Source organism: Ostrea edulis, chromosome 10 (assembly GCF_947568905.1).
Source record: "Ostrea edulis chromosome 10, xbOstEdul1.1, whole genome shotgun sequence".
NCBI classification, from domain to species: domain Eukaryota; kingdom Metazoa; phylum Mollusca; class Bivalvia; order Ostreida; family Ostreidae; genus Ostrea; species Ostrea edulis.
The window spans coordinates 47,470,953-47,497,513 of record NC_079173.1 but is presented as its reverse complement, the minus strand read 5'-3'; the positions used below and the strand labels follow the sequence as shown (position 1 = coordinate 47,497,513).

Here is a 26,561-nt window from a genome sequence, read left to right as displayed (position 1 = left end):
CTTTAAATGTGTTTTAAATGAAATATTTTGCGTAGTTTTCGAGTTTCAAAGCGATGAAATTCAAATCTTGCGATATGCATATTTTCTTTCGCTAGTTTACGCGCCATTTTGTGTGACGTCATATGCGCCCTCGGGTTTGAAAACCTCTATTAGCCATTTCATAAACAGATTAGGTTTAATCGACAAAAAACCAATTGTCACGTTAACGGCTTGTAAATAATAATGCATTAAGATGTTTTGTACCGTGCTCGAGTGTACTAGTTGTCGGTAGAAAGGATTTAGACTGAGTATTTTTCAATTTTGCGAAGGAAGGTACGATAAAAAAGACGTGGATAATTTTTTTGTTGGAGCAACAACTTTACCTTAAAAAACACACCCAGTCACCTTTTCAATCATCGCTTGGACAGAGACCCTGATAAACTGCAAGAAAATGGATATATCGAAGCTATAAGCACTGGTAGGCAGGGCCGTAAATTAACCTTCAATTTGGAGGAGGCAGGAAATTAGGCGGGGGTCTGGGGGCTGCCGAGGCCCCCAGACACTGAGCACATTTTGTGCACACTGAACACGTTTCGTGCAAAAATCCTTGATTCTAGGGCCTTCTAAGATGTTACTTGACTAACTCATTCTAAAAGAAAGATTTGGAATGCTTTTTAAGGGAGGTATCATGTTCTTAGTTATTGGAAACAACATAAATTCTAATGAACTTTAAATTTTAATTTTTTTGGCTCAAAAGTTGGAGGAGGTAGCTGTCTCCTCCGCCTCCATGTAATTTACGGCCCTGGTAGGCCTATAGCATACATTCTGATTTGCTCTTCAAATTCAATACACACTCGGATCAACTGACCTTCATCTTGTAACAACATATATTGACGATACAATGCAACTTCTACCAACTGGTAGATTTACAACAACAAAAAATAAAGATACAAAATAATTGAACTTTTAATTATACAAATAATAGAATATTGTATTTCCTAGCTTTAAATTGAATTATAAAATTATTTCTTTATTGAAATCTACATCTTGAGTGCGTCAGTAGGCTATAACGCCGTGCTCCCACTTCGTACTTCCTAAAGACGTGCAGATCACAATTCAAAAATAGTAATACGATTGCTTTATCAAAATAAAATAATGTGATTACCACTTTAAATTTGAATATTTTTATTGATTTGTGTGTGTTGTCTTTTTCTTTCTTTCCGAAATGCACCCGTGACAATAGCTTGGCCTAGGACCTAGTTGTCAACAATTTAACGTATCATAATTTGTCTAATCCAAAAATAATGATTGCACTGTTTATTTTAAAAAAAAACAGTACCAATTACAGATGTATAAAGGAATAACATCCCCAAAACAGTTTGTAGACAGCGACCCATGTAAACATTATTTACTCACAATTTTGCCGATTTCATACACGCTTTACTCGCTATATTTGGGTATTTACATCGTTATATGTGTGCACTGGTGGCGAACACATATAAAACTCGGACAATTTATCAACATCGATTTAAATGTTGCCCATGGTAAATGAATTAGGCCCCTAAAAGTTGAGTTTTTAATAATATCTCACAGAACTTTCACAATCCGAAGGGCGCATGTGACGTCACTGTACCACGTGACTACCTACCTAATTAACTTGACTTTTTGAAATCGGGGCTTAGATTTAAGTCTGTATTGTGGTTAATTATCGCAAAATTTCGGCGAACGAACTATTAGAATTAATTACTATAAGCATAAAGAAGACAAAATGCATGTAATATTGTATACTTTGAAAACATGAGATGTGTCCTTTAAGCACCATTTTTGTTGTTATTTTATTGCTTGTCAAGAAATTTACACAACTTAACCGACAACATTTCCCTTCTGATACATTGAAAAATATAAGTAATGTTAGCACGGGGCTTCATAAAGTTCAATCTGCAGTTTGGTCATACTTCGTCATTCAATAACTTATTCAAAATATAAATAAAAATTTTGTCGGGTTAGCGGTACTATGATGTATGACTATAACAATGACCTGTGTATAACTTGTACATTCCATGCAAATTCGAAGGGGTTTTCGCCTCATTAGAACAATGGGGATCAGCTAATCCGTGTATTTGAAATCAACAGAAGTGCTTAGCTTCTTGCGGAAAGTGTGAAATATATTGGGTCGGCGCAAGATACCCGTGATCTTAGACTAGATCTGATATCGCGCCGACCCAATACATTTCACACTTTTCATGAAAAGTCAAAACCCAGACTAGCTAACCGTAATTTAGTTATACTGTGACAAAGACTCTAGGAATTTGCATGGTATATACTTATCATACAAAAATCATTGCATTATCCAGACACTCCCGATGAACATTTTTTTTTTATGAAAACCTCTATCAAAGTACATCGAACATAAGTCTCGGTCAAATGTAATTAACTCGGGATTTGAATCATCGGGAAGATGAATCATTCGATGGTTTGTATTTTTGCTTCTATTAATTACGTAATAAATTAATTCCAATTTGTTAATCATCGACAATGCTATAATTTCTATATTGGATCAAGTTATATTTGTCAAGATGCATATCGACACAATATGATGGAAGTAATTATGTTAAACAGCGCATTTGTCAGAGAGAGAGAGAGAGAGAGAGAGAGAGAGAGAGAGAGAGAGAGAGAGAGCACATCAGTAATTATTAAATATCCCTATCACATGTTGTACATGTATGTTTTTCATTTACTGAATATACTAATTCGCATTTAAAACAGGAATTGCCTGCAAGTATACATTATTTAAACATAGAATTTAAGAATATTTTAATGAAGAAAGAAAACTAAAAGAAAAACATTCAAAACCAGGTTTTCTTAAAAACATAATATATAGTGTTTGGTATCGTTGGAATTGGCTCAAAATGCTGAAAAACAATGTAAGTATCATGGGGGAAAATATTGACATTTTTTTCTTTTCTTAAAATTCCACCCTTATCTTGATTATTTGGCCTGCGGCACATTTTCCCATCTCCCGCAAGGCGCCCGTGGCCAGAACAAAGCTCTTAGCAGCTGTGTGTGTTCGCAAATAACACACACCGTGAAACACAGAGGACACGGTGTATCTCCGTGGATTTTCCACCGTGGTCTTTCCACGGTGGGGTGTATAAAACTCGTGTCGTGTACTGTAGAATGCATAAATAAGATTTGCAAAAAACAAGGGTATAAACATTTCATTTTTTTTTTCATTAGTAGTATCAATATCCATATGATCACGAAAGAAAGTAATTTAATTTATATCCAGATTCTTATACCGATTTAGATATCAATAAAACCAAAGTTGACATAGTTTGGGGGAGGGGGGATCTATGTAGATGTACTTTAAAATCAACTGATTTCTGCTCTGACTGAAAACATGTTTCTTAAATTTCAAAAACGAATCTTGCATACAAAATAATTAATAGGGGAACAAATAAATTCGAGCTGCTTTGCAATTTAATGGAATTTTCTTTCAACACGAATTGAACTTGTGTAAATCTTGTATCAGGCACGGGGGTTGGGGTGGGCAGGGGGGCTGGTCTACTCTTCCCAATTTTTGGACAATTTACTTTTTTCAGTTATTCTAACATATACAGTCAGTATTTTCTACATGAACATTTTAAACTCATATTTAAAAAAAAACCAAATTGTAATGAATACAGTTATCAGCATCAACTCCTGTAAGTTTCCAATATTTGGCATTCACAAAGTTTAAAATAGCTGAATTTTTAAGGCCTGTAAGCTTCCATTATATCAATGATCAATTTTCTTTCCTTCTGCGAAATGATACATGTATTGGACATCGAAGTAGGATTTTTCTCTCTCTCTCTCTCTCTCTCTCTCTCTCTCTCTCTCTCTCTCTCTATTTAATCAGGGAATATGGACATGCAGATACTGTAAATACTTATATGGTTCCCCAAAAGACAATAAAACTACATTTATATTTCCTTTATACATTTCCTTTATATATGTCTTTGTGTAATCAACTGTTTATTATGGATTGCAAATGTAATACCCGTATTTTCACACAGATCTATATTTCCGATAATTATTCCCTTATTTATATATCCAAATTTGTATATGATCATCGATAGAGTTTTAATTGTCACACAATAAATCCAACCAGATGTTCAGTGTGTATATACGTGCATGCTTAGATTCCCGATTTATATAAACTGCAAAACCCCTGACCAGACGGGCATTCAGTACAATGCAGGGAAGTTTTCGATTCTAAAATTTCCTCTGATTGAAGGCACATTGTCATTTTCTTTCGTGGATTTATCAGAATAAAGAAAATCTAATATTTTCAGTAAGTGCATATTTGCGATATCTGTCGAAAATATGTCCGTATTTGATACTATTTTGGGCGAGTATGTCATGTGCATTACATATCATGCAAGAATTGGTATAGATATTATAATCCATGTTCTTTGCTTATTCCATTCTATCAGTATGTAATTGGCAAATGATTTTTCCTCATTTATTTCATAAGAAACTGTAAATACTTGCATGCACTTGAAAGTAAGCAAGACAAACTTTTTGTGTTTTTGTCTAAATTATCAAAACTCTCAGATTGTTTCATTGGTATACAATGGATATTTTATAATTTTGAGCAAAGCATAATGTTTTATAATGTGATTTTATTTATTTCTCACTCCCTCTCCCTTTACATTCCTATCGGAGATGTGCGCTGGTGAAGTCCACCTAGAAAAATCACTCAGGTGTGACAAACATATTTGGGGTATATATGGTTGGAGAAATTTAGGCTACCTCAGAGAAATATGGCAGATAAGATGAGAAAAGTGTACGTAGGTGTAACACAGCAAATTTTACTTTGTCATAAACAGCAGATACGAGCTAATGGTCAGTGCACTAAAATCAAACGAGAGAATATGATCATAAACATGATACAAACAATGACAACATGACTCAGCTATTCAAAATCATGCATTTGTCAATGTTTAAAGACCCCGAATGTAATCATAAAAACTATAAGATGAATGCACGACATTACATCCTCATATCTAATAGCATCTGCCAAAAAGTCATGTAGACGTTTTATTTGTTAAATAAAAAAATATATATAAGATGGTTTTTACCTCATTGCTACAACATGCATAACTGTGTTTGGTAGAAATACATATCTTGTTAGTGAAAATCGTTTTCATGATATTTTGAGACTGCAGAAAATAAGTAATGCTTGCTCAGTCTCCTAAACACTGAACCGTCATTGTCATTAAATCTGTTTGTCAGTCGACAGGACATGTCTACATCTGATTTCTGATATCGATTATTGTCTTTATCTTCCAATTCATTTGAATTGTTTTAAATTCTACAAGCTACATTTGTAACCTATGAAAGGTGAAGATAACGAACAGTGATCAATCTCACCACTCCTATAAACAATACAAAATGCATAGTTGAGAAAACAAGGATTTCTAGTTATACCAGTGGTGAAATCAGGTACCTATGAGGAGTATGCACCCCCTGTCGACCGGTCACACTTTTGTATTGATCAATTAAACGGAGTGATCCGTAGTCAAAATTATTATGTTAATAACGGCATAAGAATCGGTATGAAACAAATCAAACAGCATTTGACAAAACGATAGGTTGTATTAGCAAACTAGATCATTTGGTCGTTACAACCATATAATTTGCGAAATGTTGATTTTAAACGAGATCGTTGCAACCTCTGTATCATCAACTTCTTTGCCAGTAGCATGCCTTGATTTAGGAAAATGATCATACGTACAACAAGCTCCTGCGTATCGAATCAATTGCGAGATATAAACACCATGGAGGTGATCAGGGAATATTGCTACATGAATAGGAAAAGTTGACGATGGACGCGGGTCGGTTAAGGAATCCCTTATAGAATATCACAGTACACTTTATGCCTTTACTTCTCTGAACTACCAATATATGACGTCATAATGGAAATGACGTCAAGTCACTGCAAACTTGAGCTGTTATGACGGGGAGAGTGTCAAAAACTTTAGACTTTATTTCAAACTGCCTATAAGATGTCAGAACACTATAGCAAAATTCACGTGTCTGAATTGTATTTTAATATCTTAAATGTCCGAATATTTTAAAATAGTTTGTTTAATCGCCCTTGATTGAAATTCAGCGTGTTTACACTGCTTTCGAAGAAGAACTGAAGGTCACAGGGAGATATTTTTTCTTCGTCTTAAAAATATGAAGATAGTGTCAATCATATGTAGGAATACTATGACGTTATACGTCTACCAGAAACCTAAGATTTTACATAAAGGTTTGGATGGTAGAGAATTTACATGATTTTACTACATTTGAAACGTCATGGTCATTGTAACAAATGCCCATTAGAACTGATTGCACAAACGATACGTCTATATAACCATGGTCCTCTATTATCAAGTGATGGCTTCATGTATAAACCGTAGAAGTGAAAACATCATTGCCTTCATTTCCTACTATCAAACTGAAAGAATTTGATTATGATTATTTCGACCGATTCTATAAACTTTAAACACAGCACTCGTCGTTCTAGACAAGGCTGGTAGTTTGTACCAACTTGGATGGGTAAAGTAAACTACGCAGTGTTGGACGTCAGATGATCAGAGTTCTATAACCTCCCTGGGTTAACTATTTGATGGGTATGCAGTCAATCCATTTCAGTAAGTCATAATAAAGTTATCATATTATGCGATCATTGTGTGTATTGACATAAAGATTTGGCTGTGACAAAATCATGAGATGTAAATGAAGTGTCGCTTACCAAATGGTTCAACATAAGTTCCTTTCTAAGTATCGTATGCATTTAAAAATCCTATCCAAAACAACACGACACAGATATATGGAATTGTACTCGTTTTTTATAGAATATTCTGAGTGACACAGGAAAATAGCTCTACATTATAGCTCAGATAAATGTTAATATGTGAACTGTAGATACAGAATGAGAGACCGAGGAGAAAGATTCAGAAACAGAGCTTAAGAGACCTGCAGTTTTGTGAAACGAGGGAGGGGAAGACATACTTAAAATGAGAGAGTAGAGCGACTCTAGAAGAACGTGAAAGATATTCAGTGTTGTGAAACGAGAACGGGAGAAAAATACTTAGGAGAGAACGGGATAGGGAGGTCGAGAGGGAAAGAGAACGGAAAGAAAGATTCAGAAGAAAACAAGGAAGGGAGAGAGAGAGAGAGAGAGAGAGAGAGAGAGAGAGAGAGAGAGAGAGAGAGAGAATCCTACTTCGATGCCAAATACATGTATCATTTCGCAGAAGAAAAGAAAATTGATCATTGATATAATGGAAGCTTACAGGTCTTAAAAAATCCAGCTATTTTAAACTTTGTGAATGACAAATATTGGAAACTTACAGGAGTTGATGCTTTTAATTGTATTCATTACATTTTTTTTTAAATATGAGTTGAAAATGTGCATGGAGAGAGAGAGAGAGAGAGAGAGAGAGAGAGAGAGAGAGAGAGAGAGAGAGAGAGAGAGAGAGAGAGAGAAGAGAGAGAGAGAGAGAGAGAGAGAGAGAGAGAGAGAGAGAGAGATGAAGAATACAGAAGGGGAGTGAATGGAAGAGAAAATCAGAGGAGGCAACATCTATGTAGAGCTGAGAAACGAGAAATACTGGGTGGCATTATTGTGGACAAATGACGACAGGTTGTTGAGTTCTTTGAAATTATTTCAAGGCAAAATCAATAGAAAAGAAACATGACGTTCGTATACTGATAATAAAAAAAATATTTTAATTAAAATATATACATTTGAGACGTCCATATTACTTTAGCTTTAAAGTTTATGAATGTATAGAAAATAATACTGGCGTTTCATGATTCAATGGATAGAAAACAAATAATCAGAAACATCTGTAAAAAGTATCATATTCCACATTGAAGCTTCGTAATTAATTTATACAACATAAAAATCTGAAACAGGTGTATAAAGTATTCTAGGCTACATTGTAATTCCGTGAAATTGATAGAATGCAATATATGCTATATTTTGTATTGTTTATAGGAGTTATGAGATTGATCACTATTCGTTATCTTTACCTTTCATGTTAACGATAACTGTAGACATGTGTGCATCATGATTTAAATTGTAAATGTTTTATATATATCATTAGTATGACACGTGTTTTTAAACGCAACACATTCATTAAGATCCAATATTACAGAAGGAATCCAGACATAGGGGTGAGTGTCTTAGAGGAGTAAACATCCTCTGTGGACCAGTTACATCTATCAGTGTGTAAAAACAGCCTAACAATTGGTATGAAACATCCTCTGTGGACCAGTTACATCTATCAGTATGTAAAAACAGCCTAACAATTGGTATGAAACATCCTCTGTGGACCAGTTACATCTATCAGTATGTAAAAACACCCTAACAATTGGTATGAAACATCCTCTGTGGACCAGTTACATCTATCAGTATGTAAAAACACCCTAACAATTGGTATGGGACATCCTCTGTTGACCAGTTACACCTATCAGTATGTAAAAACAGTCTAACAATTGGTATGAAACATCCTCTGTGAACCAGTTACATCTATCAGTATGTAAAAACACCCTAACAATTGGTATGAAACATCCTCTGTTGACCAGTTACATCTATCAGTATGTAAAAACAGCCTAACAATTGGTATGAAACATCCTCTGTTGACCAGTTACATCTATCAGTATGTAAAAACAGCCTAACAATTGGTATGAAACATCCTCTGTTGACCAGTTACATCTATCAGTACGTAAAAACAGCCTAACAATTGGTATGAAACATCCTCTGTGGACCAGTTACATCTATCAGTATGTAAAAACAGCCTAACAATTGGTATGAAACATCCTCTGTGGACCAGTTACATCTATCAGTATGTAAAAACAGCCTAACAATTGGTATGAAACATCCTCTGTGGACCAGTTACATCTATCAGTATGTAAAGAACAGCCTAACAATTGGTATGAAACATCCTCTGTGGACCAGTTACATCTATCAGTATGTAAAAACAGCCTAACAATTGGTATGAAACATCCTCTGTGGACCAGTTACATCTATCAGTATGTAAAAACAGCCTAACAATTGGTATGAAACATCCTCTGTGGACCAGTTACATCTATCAGTATGTAAAAACACCCCAACAATTGGTATGAAACATCCTCTGTGGACCAGTTACATCTATCAGTATGTAAAAACACCCCAACAATTGGTATGAAACATCCTCTGTGGACCAGTTACACCTATCAGTATGTAAAGAACACCCTAACAATTGGTATGACACATTCTCTGTTGACCAGTTACATCTATCAGTATGTAAAAACAGCCTAACAATTGGTATGAAACATCCTCTGTGGACCAGTTACATCTATCAGTATGTAAAAACAGTCTAACAATTGGTATGAAACATCCTCTGTTGACTAGTTACATCTATCAGTATGTAAAGAACAGCCTAACAATTGGTATGAAACATCCTCTGTTGACTAGTTACATCTATCAGTATGTAAAAACAGCCTAACAATTGGTATGAAACATCCTCTGTGGACCAGTTACACCTATCAGTATGTAAAGAACACCCTAACAATTGGTATGAAACATCCTCTGTGGACCAGTTACATCTATCAGTATGTAAAAACAGCCTAACAATTGGTATGAAACACATCAGGCAACATACCACCTTACAACATGTCATTTTTTTTTTTTTGTAAATTAATTATCTAACTACCACCGAATAGCCAGAGATGGAATATTGACACACATAGATATACAGGGCAAATGGATGTGATCGATCAAAATGTTGATGATCTCTGGCGACATAGTATTCCTTAAATTTTAATATATTGTGTTCACTGACAATTTGCAATTTTAAGTGTTCATTTTATGTTTAATTAAGATCCCGTCAAATCAGATATATATTTCACATTTATATTACAGAATCGAAGAACATATCAATCTCACAATGGAATCCATTCAGAAGGATATTTTTATCAGACTCCTAAACATTGGTATTGATATTTCTTTAGTTCAGAGTTCAAACTTTAATCAATAAGTCTAAAGTTTGTGTCTTCAGTAGTATCACCCCCTGTTCAATGACGTCTTAAATCAGTTCTCTCATTACAATAGAGAACCTGTCTGGCGCTAAACTGATTAACGTTAATTAACAAATTAACAAGGATCAATCATGCAATACTGTTATCAGATGTCGATGTCATCTTGTGCGCTGTGAACAATGAAATCAGTTGACAGGACATTTAATTAAGCATAATACTCAGGTCTATCCCATAGTTCTCTTTGTTTTATCAGTTTAAATACACATGCCAACATTGAAATAACTTCATTGCATGCCTGTACTTTGACAGAGTATCTTAACAGTTCTAAGGAGAAGAACTAAAAAGCCAGGTAAGATCTGACTTATCTATAGCTATGTCTTACGTATTTGTGTTATTTTATGCCATTCTCATGTTCTCCAGTAAGCGCATAAGATATGACATTGATATAGTGTGTATACTGGTATCAATGGAGATGCAATACTGCGAAGCAAAACTATTCCATTCAATCTGAGATTGTGGAACATTTAAATTTGCATTTTCTGTGAACGAGTGATTCTCGGCATTACTTTGGATACTCGTGAACCAGTGTACAGCGATACGCCTGCGAATAATTTCATAAATTTATCTACGGATTTTAATTCCCTTTGAAAATATACAGTTTCCAAAGTCCGACAAGTCATGTTTGCCTAAAATGATAATAGCAGTGATCGACTTTGTTGTCTATGTTTGTGTTAAATGTCAATAGTGGTGTTTAAGTTGTGCTTTTTTGCGTCCCATTGATATTTTTTTCAATCTCAATGAGTAGCTACCAAGTGTAGTTGATATACAATAAGGTTAGACCTTGCTAAATATTTGAGTACGGAGTATCAATTACCAGTAACATTGTAATACATTCCCACACATTGTACTATACTCCCACACATTGTACTATACTCCCACACATTATAATATGCTCCCACAAATTATAATATACACCCACACATTATAATATACTCCCACACAATATAATATACACCCACACATTATAATATACTCCCACACATTATAATATACTTCCACACATTATAATATACTCCAACACATTATGATATACACCCACATATTGTAATATACTCCCACACATTGTAATATACTCCCACACAATATAATATACTCACACAGATTGTAATATACTCCCACACAATATAATATACTCCCACACATTATAATATATTCCCACACATTGTAATATACTCCCACACAATATAATATACTCCCACACATCAACATCTATCTCGCCTTTTGTGTTTCATCCAAACATTTATAAACAATCATCCTGGAAACATAACGTTCTTTAGGTTGTTACAGATATAGCAGCTAGCGAATGAGTTTAATAATGGTTGGAATCTGTTCAAACTCATTTGAATTTGAATCATTGAATAAAACTGCAAATGAGGCGATCGACTACAAGTCATCGCAAATCTAAAACCTATCTTCTTTTGTTTCTTACCCAACAGTGTTTATGTCCAAATATACCTTGAGATATGTCTTGGTAGTCACGTGATTCGCATCAAATCAATGTAAAACAAATTTCGATTTGCGAATGTAATGGGTACAAAGCTATATATTAAAAAAGACAACTCCTGCGCATTGTACTATTACATACAAGTTCAATCTTGTCCCCTTTGCAAATACGCATTTATACTGCGACAAATGGAATGTCGGACACATAGTGGAGAGAGGAAGAAGGTCAATAAATATCACGTGATTCTTGATATACAATGCATTGGATCGGTATCAAGACACAGAGTTTCAGGAAAGCAGTCGTTCTCCTGGCTACAAATATCAAATAATAAACATATATGAATATAAAACAACAATGCTAACTCGGGTAGAATACATATATAGAATTTGGTATATCTTATTGCATAATGCGTTCAGAATAAGATCAAATCATGACACGTATATCATAGAATATATCACTTCTTTTTATATCAAGCACCATATTTTGTAAGACAATGACACACATCGTGTGAACTTGATTAAAATTTGAACCAATTATTTGGATGGCAGAGAAACTACAGAAGCTGTGACGTCATAGTAACATATAACCATAGTCTGCAAATTATAATGACCTAATTCCACAAAGATACAGAGTCTCGAGAACTCCGGTAACTACTAGAGGGCTGACATTAATCCCGAGAACTCCGTTAACTACTAGAGGGCTGACTTTAATCCCGAGAACTCCGGTAACTACTAGAGGGTTGACTTTAATCCCGAAAACTCCGGTAACTACTAGAGGGCTGACTCTAATCCCGAGAACTCCGATAACTACAAGAGGGTTGACTTTAATCCCGAGAAATCCGGTAACTACCAGAGGGCTGACTTTAGTCCCGAGAAATCCGGTAACTAGTAGAGGGCTGACTTTAATCCAGAGAACTCTGGTCACTACTAGAGGGCTGACTTTAATCCCGAGAACTCCGGTAACTACTTGAGGGCTGACTTTAATATGTAATAGTCTTCGTGCTGTAAAATGTTATTAATTCTGTCAAATTGGAGAACATTTGTCATGATGTAAACTTATGGGAATTTCCTTACTACCGATTTTATGCAACTTTGTAACACAACATTCGCCGTTAGAGAGAAAACTGGTGGTTTATAACAAAACATAGCACATATTTAGATCAAGGCAGTCTTGAGTATCAATTGATCAGAGTTCTAACACCTCCTGGGGTAACTATTTGATAGCCAGGGTATGGAATCAGACCAGAGTAGTCGATAATAATACAGATTTCAGACATTGAAATCATGTTGTGCATTGTCATAAAAATTTTGCTCATGACAAAGCCCTGGGATTTAAATGCAGTGTTTCTTACCGAATGGTTAACCACAAGGATATTTTTAGGTATCGTACTGATTTTTAAAGTCCGATCCAAAACTTAGAGAGACGGGGTTGCAATGGTTTGTTATTGTAAATTATGGGTGAGACAGGAAAGTCACTGGGAATTATAGTTTGCCTAATGCCTCTAAATGTCTTGTGAATGTTGTTATTAAATTTCACTCAATGACTTGTTATCATGCAAACTGTAAGTTAAGAATGAGAGACTGCGGGGAGAAAGAAATATTAAGGTTAGTCCCCATACCACGTCAAATAACGTTAGAAACATCATTCACGAGTCATGAGCGCTGCCACTCGTTCAACAAACCTGGTGGCATTTTGGCGAATGTTGTAGACCGTATTCTTGTGCATTGAGACTTATTGTTTGAAAGCAAAATTTAAATTAAAAGAACAAAATACATAAGAATGACAATATTACAAACAAACTATTATAAAATTATACAAAATAACACTCGGGACAGTCAATGATTACTGATATACATAACAAACTATTATAAAATTATACAAAACAGCACTCGGGACAGTCAATGATTATTGCTATACATAACAAACTATTATAAAATTATACAAAACAGCACTCGGGACAGTCAATGATTATTGCTATACATAACAAACTATTATAAAATTATACAAAATAACACTAGGGACAGACAATGATTATTGTTATACATATCAAACTATTATAAAATTATACAAAATAACACTCGGGACAGACAATGATTATTGTTATACATATCAAACTATTATAAAATTATACAAAATAACACTCGGGACAGTCAATTATTATTGTTATACATCGCAAAGTGTAAACTCTTTATCCACAATGTGTTACGATTGAGTCGTTTGGTCATTTCCGTGATATTTCTGTAAATGTTACATAATAAGATATTAAATCGTGTTACCAACCTTGACTGTATGTATTCAAGATCAGTTTTAGTGTGATTGCGGATCATTAATGACGGGTGTAATATCGAATCTTCTACAACAAAATGCTATTTTTTTGTGATACATGTACTGACAGTCAAATATTTTTGTTCCGCTTTCTGATGAATTATTTAAACCTAAAAGAATACGATGTCACCGTGACCTTTAAATATAACCACATTTTAAAGCTATATGACAGTGTGACCCCCCTAGCCAAATATACATTTTGATATTCATTTATATGACAAACATTGCCTCCGAAGCCTTCCGAATCCATAATAATTGTGTATATGTACATATCTATGATGTGTCTAATGATTTCAGGGCATTCAACTAGGCCTAGATCATACGTTGACAGATTTATACCATTTTTCTCTAGGTATCATTTCAGTCCTTGTACGTATCCGTGAGCGATTTCTTTTCTGGCCGGGCTTAACCTTCATTGATGTTTTAATCAAGTATGTTTGATTAAAACGCATCTGCATATACCCGGTACTACATCTCGTTCACACTCACATTGCATGTTTGTATCGCATTCTTAAAAACACGTACAAGGAATTAAATATTACCTAGGTGGCGAGAAATGCAAAGTTTGAGTGTTTTGAAATATTTGAATTTCCCCAAATTTGTAACACTACCCTACGTTAAAATGAAGTGATTGAACGTTGACAAATGTAAAAAAAAAAAATATTCCCGATCTACATGATTATACTTGCATGTTTGATAGATAACTAAAGCAACGCAGTCCTTGATATCAAATGATCAGAGTTCTATGACCTCCTGGGGTAAACAGCCAGGGTATGAAATCAGACCAGGGTAATCGATCATAATAAAGCTATCAGATACCGAGATCATTTTGTGCATTGTCATAAAAATCTGGCTCCTGACAAAGCCTGACATTTAAAGGCAGTGTGTGTTACCGAATGGTTAACCATAAGGTTTTGATGGTGTGTCGTTCTGATTTAAAAGTCCGATAGAAAACAACAGAGACATAGAGATATAATTGCGATAGTTCATTGTGTTTAATTATGGATGATACAGCAACGTAACTGTAAATTATAATTCGCTCAATGACTATTCAATTTGAAATCAATGTTACTATACAGCCTCTAATTTAGAATGAGAGACTGAGAGAGAGAGAGAGAGAGAGAGAGAGAGAGAGAGAGAGAGAGAGGGGGGGGGGGGGGAGAGAGTTGTGAAATGTGAATGGGGAAGGTATATTCAGAAGGAAGGAGTGGGTGACAGATTATGACGGAGAGAGCGATAAAGAGAGATTTAGAGATTTAGAACGAGAAAGTGGGAGAGTGAGAAATATCAGAGGAGGAAATTGTGTGTAGTGCTGTGAAGCGAGGAATTCACTTTATGGAGGAAAGACAACATGTTAATAATTTCTTTTACTTTTTTTTTCAAAAGAATTGCTAAAGAAAATAAATGTGACGGTCTGATACAGAAAATTATAAAGATATCAGAAGTCGATCATTTTAACTGAAATGTAAGCATTCAAAACGTCCAGGTAGCTTACTCTAGCTTGAGTGTTTTTGAATTGATAGGAAGTAGTTTGGAGTTTCATGTTTCATTGAATAAAAAAAAAAACAGGAATGGGAATAGAAATCACTATAGTATGCATTGCAGTTCCATGGTTTTGATACAATACAATACATGCTAACAATAATTGTTGACATGCCTGCATTAAAATTTCAATGATATATTTTTTGTAAGCTCATTAGATGATATTCGCTTTGAAACACAGCATATTCATTAAGATCTCATCAAAACAAAATACATATTGGAGGATGAATTCAAAGGTAAGATCAAAAGCCCAGGAGGAGTAAGCTTCCCCTGTTGAGCAGGTACACCCATTGTGAGCCTTATATATTGATCAAAGAAACAGATCAAACAAACTTAACACAGGCTGTTAATATTTGTATGAAACGAACCACACAGCATACCACTTAATAACTAGTTATGTTTTTAAATTATATCTTCATACGGATCACTGAATTTGCCATAGATGGAATGCTGGCATATCTAAGTAAACATGACAAATGAATGTGATTGATCAAAATTTATATTATATTTTACGACCTAGTATTTCCTGATTTTCATTTTGTTTTGTTAACAGAAGATTTACAATTCTGAGTGTTAAGTTCATGTTTAATTAAAATCCATTCAAATAAGACAACTATTTCACATTTTTGTTACAGAATCGAGGGAAATCTACATCCACAGAAGCCAAGGAAATGAAGGACATTTTGAACAATATATGTAGCTGAATTTCAAGACGTATTTAGCATCGCGAAGTAGATAGGGTAAATCAGTATGACAATTTTAAATCAATGAAATGCATTTAGTAAAAGATATATTTACGACTTTTAAACATCGGTATTTCTGTTTTTCAGTTTAGAGATTGCACTTTTATCAATAAATCTAAAGTATGTCTTCAATAATAATATTCCTTCTGTTCAATAAGATCTTAAATGAGTTCTATAATTACAATAGAGAACTTGTCCAGCACTGAACTAATTAATATAAATGAACCAGGATCAGTCATACAGTACTGTTATCAGATGTTGATGTCATTTTGTGCGCTATAAACAAAGAGATCATTTGAAAGAACCTTTAATTACGGAATGCTCAGGTCTACCCCTTTGTTCTCTTTGTTTTTCTCAGCTTAAATACACATGCCATCAACGAAATATTTCCACGTGCTATCTGTACTGTAAAACATTATGATCATCGTTCTAAATGAAAAAAGAAGCGAAGACGATAAGATTTTATTTATCTACAGCTATATCTCATCGATTTTTGTGGAAATAGACTGTTGTCAAATTTCAACTCAGAGCAGTTTATAAGCAGTTAAACGAGCAGAATGATATCCAGTCGTAAGAGAAATATAATACTTTTTTTAATGGGCAATTATAGAATAGCTAAATAAAACTATTTTATTCCATTCCAGATTGTGAAACAATTGAAACTTGCATTTTCTGTGAACTAATGAATCTCCACATTCACTTCAGATACCCGTGAATCTGTGTTCAGCCAACAAACCCGAGGTTACCTATATAAATCTATCTACTTATTCCAATTCCTGCTGTAAAAGAAATCCAGTTACCAGCTTCCGGTAAGTCATGTTTTGGTGTCTTTTGATTGGTTGGCTGGTTGTTTGTTGTATGTCCGATTGAGAGTGTTTCATTCTTGTTGAGGCGTTAGGAGTTGTATTAAAAGTACCACAGATTTACACATTGCTTAGTGTTTAAACATTCATCGCTAATGGCATCATGTCATGGTGCGCTACTTTTTCCGTTGATCTTAACCATACTTTAAATCAGACAGAAACATTTGGCAAAAACCCAACGTACAATAACTTCCGGGGGGGGGGGGGGGGGGGGCTTAGCGGTACAATACCTTCCACGGAACCATACTACAACTTCATAACTATGAACATAGAAAATGTCAATTTTATAACATTAATCAATGATGAAAACATAAGGAATGCAACATATAAATAAATTAACCATAATTGGTGTGTTCTACTAACACACACAGTGTCGGATCCAGGAATTCTCAAAAATAAGACTTTTTTTATTTTAGCCAATATACTGATACATTTTGGGTGTTAAACTATGAGTTTTACACGCATTATATCCGATTTCAGTATGTTCAGTGCAGAGTTTGTTTTGACAAACTAGATCGTTATAACGACCATATGATTTGCGAAATGCATCGAATATATATATGATTAGGTTGAAAGTATTAAAATTCTGCATAAAGCATACTGAAATCAGATACACTGCGAGTATGTCTAGGTGTCCGTGTTTCTCCAACTATTGATTATGTATTGCAAAAGCACGTGCTGTATTTAGCTAAAGTTTCAGTAGTCACGTGATTAACCAAGTTAAAAAAAGTAACTTTCACTTCATGACGGGTTAAACCACTGCTGTGATGTGTTAACAGCTGTATGTGATAAAGACAAATTGCACTATTTTCATATGCATAGCAAACCTTTTACTGTTCTCAGATGAAGGGGCACGAAAACGAGATTATAACGAAGACTGTTCAATCTGATCAATTCAATAAAGAATACAAAAGTAAGAATAGGGCAACTATAGTAAGACCGCGAAACATATCAACTGGACACAACAAAATAGGGACCAGATATCTAGTCTATACTAAACATATCAACTATTGGACACAACAAAATAGGGACCAGATATCTAGTCTATACTAAACATATCAACTATTGGACACAACAAAATAGGGACCAGATATCTAGTCTATACTAAACATATCAACTATTGGACACAACAAAATAGGGACCAGATATCTAGTCTATACTAAACATATCAACTATTGGACACAACAAAATAGGGACCAGATATCTAGTCTATACTAATATGGGAAGCAAATTATTACAGGGCAGAACATCCCGTTATTATGATTAACAAGATAGCTGAGGAAATAGCATTAATATGTTAATACTATGGCGCGACCATTGTCACAAACCACGGTTATGAGTCCACACATGTTCCCTTGCTGATGTAGAGAATCTATTAGAAACACCTGTGGTTAACCGACGATGTGGCTTGACATGCCTAGCCGAGACTAGATTTTTAAATACCTGTTTGTATGGCTCAAGGCGGATATGACAGGAAATGCTTACTTCTCCTCTGCACCTGACTCGACCTTTGGTATGTCCTAGGGTCCGTGTTTGTCCAGTTCTTAATTTCGTTGTCCTTATTTGAGTTATGAGACTGATCACTGTTTGTCATCTTCACCTTTTCATAGTAAAGGGATTACAGCATTTTACTGTGTGCAGCGTTATAGTCGTAGTAAAAAGTAATCATAGTATGTAAGTCATAAGGAATTAATTGTACAAAGAAACAATTGTAGCCATCTAATATCTGTTATTTGGTTCAATATGAAATAACCTTAGCAGTGGGAAGGTGTGTGTATTAATTTCCTTTAAGTTGTTACATATATAGCAGCTAGTGAATGAGTTTAATAATGGTTGGAATCTGTTCAAACTCATTTGAATTTGAATCATTGAAAAGAAAGGGAATTGCAAATGAGGCCATAAACTACCTATAATTTCAACTCATCGCAGATCTAAAACCTATCCTTTTTTCTCTTTATTTCCCTTACCCAACAGTGGTTATGTCACTATAGACCTTGCGAATATAATGGGTACAAAGTTATGTGTTAAAAAATGCATAGTTCCACCTCATCGCAAATCTAAAACCTTTTTTTTTCTTTATTACCTTTACCCAATAGTGTTTTTGTCACTATAGACCTTGAGATGTGTCTTGGTAGTCACGTGATCCGCATCAATTCAATGTAAAAGCATAAATTTCGATTTGCGAATGTAATGGGTACAAAGCTATACATTAAAAAAGACAACTCGTGCACATTGTACTATTACATACAAGTTCAATATTGTTCCTTTTGCAAATGCACATTTCTATTACGACAAATGGAATGGCGGACACATAGTGGAGAGACGAAAGAAGTTCAATAAATATCACGTGTTTCTTGATATACAATTCATTGAATCAGTATCAAAACTCAGAAATTCAGGAAGGCACTCGTTTTCCTGCTTACAAATATCAAATAACAAACATATATTGAAATAAAATGAATACTGACTCGAGTAGAATACATATGAGAATTTGCCATGTTTCATTGCATAATACGTGTAGAATAAAAACAAATCGTGCAACGCATCTCATAGAATACAACACTATAGGGTTATTCAACCTATATTGGTGAATATTGGCACCAGTTGGTTGTGAAAATGCACGAACTTGCGAGTCGTGCCAATATAAGTTCAATAACCCTTTTATCATGTAGCTAAAGTATTTAGTTATGAAATTGTACCCCTTTTCACTCAAACTACTCCAAAATAGACGAGAATCCATCAATATTAGCATCTAAACTGAAAGTGTGCAATAACAACATGCATTCCTTAACTGTCCAATATTTAACCCGTCATTAATGCATGAAGCAAACTGATTTTGTAAATGGGACATCATAATTTATGTACAGTAAAACATTTTGCTTCAGTAAATATCAAATACCGGCTCTGTCAGATTTGGAGGAGCGTCGTCTGCCATTTGGCTTGCTTACGTCGTTACAGTAACGTCAATATTGAACGCTCATACTCGAATATTCCGGGCGCATACAATTTACGCAATAATTTAGCGTTCAATAAATTATCAGGATATTGAACGATAGCATTTTCTAGACTTTACGCAGATTTTATATTAGACTATTAGCTATATTATAATACTTTTTATTCAAGCACTATATTTTGTAAGAAAATGGCACACATCGGGTGAACTTGATTAAAAATTGAACCAATTGTCTGGATGGCAGAGAAACTACAGAAGCTGTAACGTCATAGTAACATATAACAATAGTCTGCAAATTATAATTAACTAATTCCACAAAGATACAGAATCTCCAGAACTCCGGGAACTACTAGAGGGCTGACTTTAATATGTAATAGTCTTCGTGCTGTAAAATGTAGTACCATCATTTACTTCTATCAAACTGAATAGAATTGGACATGGTGTAAACTTATGGGAATTTCCTTACTACGGATTTTATAAAACTTTGTGACACAGCATTCGCCGTTATAGAGAAGGCCTATGGCCTATAACAAAACATAGCAGATATTTAGATCAATGCAGTCTTGAATATCCCTTGATCAGAGTTCTAACACCTCCTGGGGTAAACAGCCAGGGTATGAAATCAGACCAGAGTAATCGATCATAATACAGCTATCAGACATTGAGATCAGTTTGTGCATTGTCAAAAATTTGGCTCATGAAAAAGCCCTGAGATTTAAATCCAGTGTTTCTTACCGAATGGTTAACCATACGGTTCTTTTTGTGTATTGTACTGATTTAAACGTCCGATCCAGAGCTACCGATATAGAGAGATAGAGTTGTAATGGTTTGTTATTGTAAATTATGGGTGAGACAGGAAAGCCACTGGAAATGATAGTTTGCTCCATGACTTTAAATGTTATGTGAATGTTGTTATTAAATTTCACTCAAAGACTTGCTATTATGCAAACTGTAAGTTAAGAATGAGATACTTAAGAGAGAAAGAAATATTAAGGTAATTCCCCATACCACGTCAAATAACGTTAGAAACATCATTCACGAGTCATGAGCGCTGCCACACGTTCAACAAACCCGATAACATTTTGGGGAATGCTGGAGACCATATTCATATATATTGAAACTTATTGTTTGAAAGCAAACAGCCAAAATTGAAATTTAAAAAAACAACATACATACGAATGACAATATCATAAAAAAAAATTATAATAAAATTATACAAAATAACTCTCTGGACAGTCAATGATTATTGTTATACATAATAAACTACTCTAAAATTATACAAAATAACACTCGGGACAGTCAATTATTATTGTTATACATAACAAACTATTATAAAATTATACAAAATAACACTCGGGACAGTCAATTATTATTGTTATACATCGCGAAGTGTAAACTCTCCATCCACATTGTTACCATTTAGACATTTGGTCATTCCTGAGATATTTCTGTAAATGTTGCAGAATAAGATGTTACATTGTGTTGCCAACCTTGACTGTATGTATTCAAGATCAGTTTTTGTGTGGTTGCAGATCATTAATGACGGGTGTAATATGGAATCTTCTACAACAAAATGTAATTCTGTGTGTGATAACTGTAGTGACAGTCAAATATTTGTGTTCTGGTTCCTGATAAATTATTTAAACCTGAAAGAATACGATGTCATCGTAACCTTTAAATATACCAACATTTTAAAGTTATATGACAGTGTAACCCCCTAACCAAATAGACATTTTGATATTCATTTATACGACAAACATTGCCTCCGAAGCCTTCCGAATCGACAATAAATGTGTATATGTACATATCCATGATGTGTCTAATAATTTCAGGGCGTTCAACTTGGCCTAGATCATTCGTTGACAGATTTATAACATTTCTCTCTAGGTATCATTTGGGTTCTTGTATGTATCCATGAACGTTTTCTTTTCTGGCCGGGCTTGACCTTCACTGATGTTTGGTCAAGTCTACTTGATTAAAACGTCTCTACATATACCCGATACTACTTCTCGTTCACACTCACATCGCATGGTTGTATCGTATTGTTAAAAAAGTACAAAGAATTTAATATTACTATGTGGCTAGGAATGCAGAGTTCGGGTGTTTTCAAATATTTGAATTTTCCCAAATTTGTAACACGAGCCTAAGTTAAAATGCGCTGACTGAACGTTGAGAAATGTAAAAACAAAAATATCCCCGATCTACAAAACTATACAAGCATCTTTGATAGATAATTAAACAACGCAGTCTTTGGTATCAAATGATCAGAGTTCTATCACTTCCTGGGGTAAACTATTTGATAGCCAGGGTATGAAATGAGACCAACGTAGTCTATCATAATAAAGCTATCAGATACCGAGATCATTTTGTGTATTGTCATAAATATTTGGCTCCTGACAAAGCCCTGGCATTTAAAGGCAGTGTCTGTTACCGAATGGTTAACCATAAGGTTTTGATGGTGTATCGTTCTGATTTAAAAGTCCGATCAAAAACAACAGAGACATAGAGATATAATTACGACAGTTTATTATGTTGAATTCTGCATGATATAGCAAAGTAACTGTAAATTATAATTCGCTCAATGACTATCTAATAGAGAGAGAGAGAGAGAGAGAGAGAGAGAGAGAGAGATGTATAGAATTGTGAAATGAGTACGGAAAAGAAATATTCAGAAAGAAAGAGTGGTTAAAAGATTTTGTAGGAGAGAGCGATAAAGATAAATTTAGAGATTTAGAAGGGGAGAGTGGGAGAGGGAAGAATCCAGAGGAGGAGATACCGTGTAGTGCTGTGAAACGAGGAATACGCTTTATGGAGGAAAGACAACATGTTGATAATTGCTTTGAAAAAAGAATTTCTAAAGAAAATAAATGTGGAGGTCTTACACAGAGAAATATTAAGTTATGAGAAGTCGATCATTTTAACTAAAATATAAGCATTCAAAACGTCCACGTAGCTTTCTCTAGCTTGAGTGTTTATGAATTTATAAAAAGTACTTTGGAGTTTCAGGCTTCATTGAACACAAAAAACAGGAATAGGAATATAAATCACTATAGTATACATTGCAGTTCCATGGTTTTGATACAATACAATATACATGCTAACAATAATTGTTGACATGCGTGCAAAAAAATTTCAAGGATATATTTTTGTAAGCTCAATAACATGATATTAGTTTCAAAACACAGCATATTAGCATAGTCATTAAGATCTCGTCAAAGCAAAATATACCACTTAATAACTAGTAATGTTTGTAAATTGTAAATTAAGTTATTTCGGATTTCAAACATTTCGGTTGAGCATCACTGAAGAGACACTGTTTGTCGAAATTCGCATCTGGTGCATCAAAATTGGTATCCTATAAGGTTTATATATCTTCATAAGGATCACGTACTTTGCCATCTTGGCACACTAATTTTGACTGTGGATAACTCCGTTTACCTGATCAGGATATAGGGCTCACGGCGGGTTTGACCGGTTAACAGAGAATGCTTACTCCTCCTAGACACCTGATCCCACCTTTGGTGTGTCCAGGGGTCCATGTTTGCCGAACTATCTATTTTGTATTGCTTATAGGAGTTTTTGTTTTGTTCACTGAAGATTTACAATTCTGAGTGTTGAGTTCATGTTTAATTAAAATCAATTCAAATAAGACAACTATTTCACATTTTCGTTACAGAATCGAGGGAAATCTACATTCACAGAAACCAAGGAAATGAAGGACATTTTGAACAATATCTGTAACTGAATTTCAAGACGTATTTAGCATGCAGAAGTAGATAGGGTAAATCAGTATGGAAATTTCAAGTCAGTGAAATGCATTTAGAAAGAGATATATTTAGGACTTTCAAACATCGGTATTTGGGTTTTTCAGTTTAGAGATTACACTTTTATCAATAAATCCAATATATGTCTTCAATAATATATTCCTCTCGTTCAACAAGGTCTTAAATGAGTTCTATAATTACAATAGAGAACCTGTCCAGCACTGAACTAATTAATATAAATTAACAAGGATCAGTCATGCAATACTGTTATCAGATGTTGATGTCATTTTGTGCGCTATAAACAAAGAGATCATTTGAAAGAACCTTTAATTACGGAATGCTCAGGTCTACCCCTTGGTTCTCTTTGTTTTCCTCAGTTTAAATACACATGTCAACAACGAAATATCTCCATGTGCTATATGTACTTTAAAACCATTATGATCATCGTTTTAAATGAAAAAGAAGCGAAGACGGTAAGATCTTATCTACCTATAGCTATTTCTCATCGATTTTTGTCGAAATCGACTGTTGTCAAATTTCAACTCAGAGAAGTTTATAAGCAGTTAAACGAGCAGAATTATATCCAGTCGCAAGAGAAATATAATACTTTTATTAATGGGCAATTGTAGAATAGCTGAATAAAACTGTTTCATTCCATTCCAGATTGTGAAACATTTGAAACCTGCATTTTCTGTGAACTAATGAATCTCCACATTCACTTCAGATACCCGTGAATCTGTGTTCAGCCAACAAACCAGAAATTACTTCTATAGATCTATCTACTTATTCTAATTCCTGCTGAAAAAGAAATCCAGTTACCAGCTTCCGGTAAGTCATGTTTCGGTCTTTTGATTGGTTGGCTGTTTGTTTGTTGTATGTCTGATTGAGAGTGTTTCATTCTTGTTGAGGCGTTAGGAGTTGTATTAGAAGTACCACAAATTTACACATTGCTTAGTGTTTAAACATTCATCACTAGTCACATCATGTCATGGTGCGCTACTTTTTCCTTTGATCTTAGCCATACTTTAAATCAGACAGAAAACATTTGGCAAAAACCCAACGTACAATATAATAACTTCCAGGGGCGGAGCTTAACTGTACAATAACTTCCACGGAACCATACCACAACTTCATAACTATGAACACAGAATATGAAAATTTTGTAACATTAATCAATGATGAAAATAAAACAAATGCGACATATAAATAAATTAACCATGATTGATATGTTCAACTAACACACACAGTGTCGGATCCAGGAATTCCGGAAAAAAACTTTGTTTTAGCCAATATACTGAGACATGTTGGGTGCTAAACTATGAGTTTTACACGCATTATATCTGAGTTTAGTATGTTCTGTGCAGAGTTTGTATTGACGAACTAATCGTTATAACGACCATAGAATTTGCGAAATGCATCGAATATAAATATGATTAGGTTGCAAGCATTCAATTTCTGTATAGAGCATACTGAAATCAGATACACTGCTAGCATATCTAGGTATCCGTTTTTGCCCAACTATCTATTATGTATTGCTTAGGAGTTATGAGATTGATCACTGTTCGCTATCTTTACATTTCATGCAGTACTACCTTGTAAATTCACGGCGAGGAGATGGGATGGGACTTTCGATCCGCCACTCACGCATGAACACAACTGTATATAATAACTCTGTTTTACAGTGGAATTGATTCTCAACCGCAAAAAGCACGTGTTGTATGAAACTAAAGTTTCAGTAGTCACGTGATTAACAAAGTTAAAAAAGATAACGTTCATTTCATGATGCGTTAAACCATTGCTGTGATGTGTTAACAGCTGTATGTGATAAAAACAAATTGCACTATTTTAATATGCATAGCAAACCTTTTTACTGTTCTCAGATGAAGAGGTACGAAAACGAGATTATAACGAAGACTGTTCAATATTATCAATTCAATAAAGAATACAAAAGTAAGAACAGGGCAAATATAGTAAGACCACGAAACATATAAACTACTGGACACAACAGAGTAGGGACCATATACTTAGTCTATACTGATATGGGAAGCAAATTATTACAGGAAGAACATCCCGTTATTATGATTAACAAGATAGCTGAGGAAATAACTTTAATATGTTAATACTATGGCGCGGCAATTGTCACAAACCACGGTTATGAGTCCACACACGTTCCCTTCATGATGGAGATGATCTATAAGAAGCACTCATGGTTAACCGACGATGTGGCTTGACATTCCTAACCGGGACAAGAATTTTAAATACTTGTTTATATGGCTCACGACGGATGTGACACGGAAATGCGTACTTCTCCTTAGCACCTGACCCGACCTTCGGTATGTCCTAGAGTCAGTGTTTGTCCAGCTCTTAATTTCATTGTCCTTGTTTGAGTTATGAGACTGAGCACTGTTTGTCATCTTTACCTTTTCATGGTAAAGGGATTACAGGAGTTTGCTCTGTGTAGCGTTATAGTTGTAGTAAAAAGTAATCATAGTCTGTAAGTCATAAGGAATTAATTGCACTATGAAACAATTGTAGCCATCCAATATCCGTTATTTGGTTGATTTTCAATATGAAATAACCTTAGCAGTGGGAAGGTGTGTGCATGAATTTCCTCCTATCACACTGAATAAAATTGTTCATGATATAAACATGTGGGTATTTCTTTACTACCGATTTTATTAAACTTTCAACATAGCTATAGCACTCTTCGTTAATGGCAGATCTGGTGGTTAATAACAAACTTAATAGATAATCAAAACAACACCATCTTCAAAATCAGTTCATCAGAGTCTCATTACCTCTCGGGATAAACTATTTGATAGTTGG

The 26,561-nt window shown here is 34.5% G+C and overlaps 1 protein-coding gene and 1 long non-coding RNA gene across 3 annotated transcripts in view; both read left to right on the top strand.

The window, feature by feature from the left end:
• The window catches only part of LOC125666209 (uncharacterized), a 137,313-nt gene that overhangs the window by 55,541 nt on the left and 55,211 nt on the right, over positions 1–26,561 (top strand). The window lies entirely within an intron of this gene.
• The window catches only part of LOC125666215 (uncharacterized), a 39,287-nt gene continuing 23,073 nt past the window's right edge, over positions 10,348–26,561 (top strand). Inside the window, exons 1-6 of one of the 2 annotated variants that reach the window (XR_007366591.2) lie at positions 10,348–10,390; positions 16,048–16,152; positions 16,861–16,964; positions 23,648–23,752; positions 24,460–24,563; positions 25,322–25,610. This is a non-coding gene — a long non-coding RNA (uncharacterized LOC125666215). Of the gene's footprint in view, positions 10,391–16,047; positions 16,153–16,860; positions 16,965–23,647; positions 23,753–24,459; positions 24,564–25,321; positions 25,611–26,561 lie in introns of those variants that run through there. The other variant, XR_008799099.1, reaches the window with a different exon arrangement.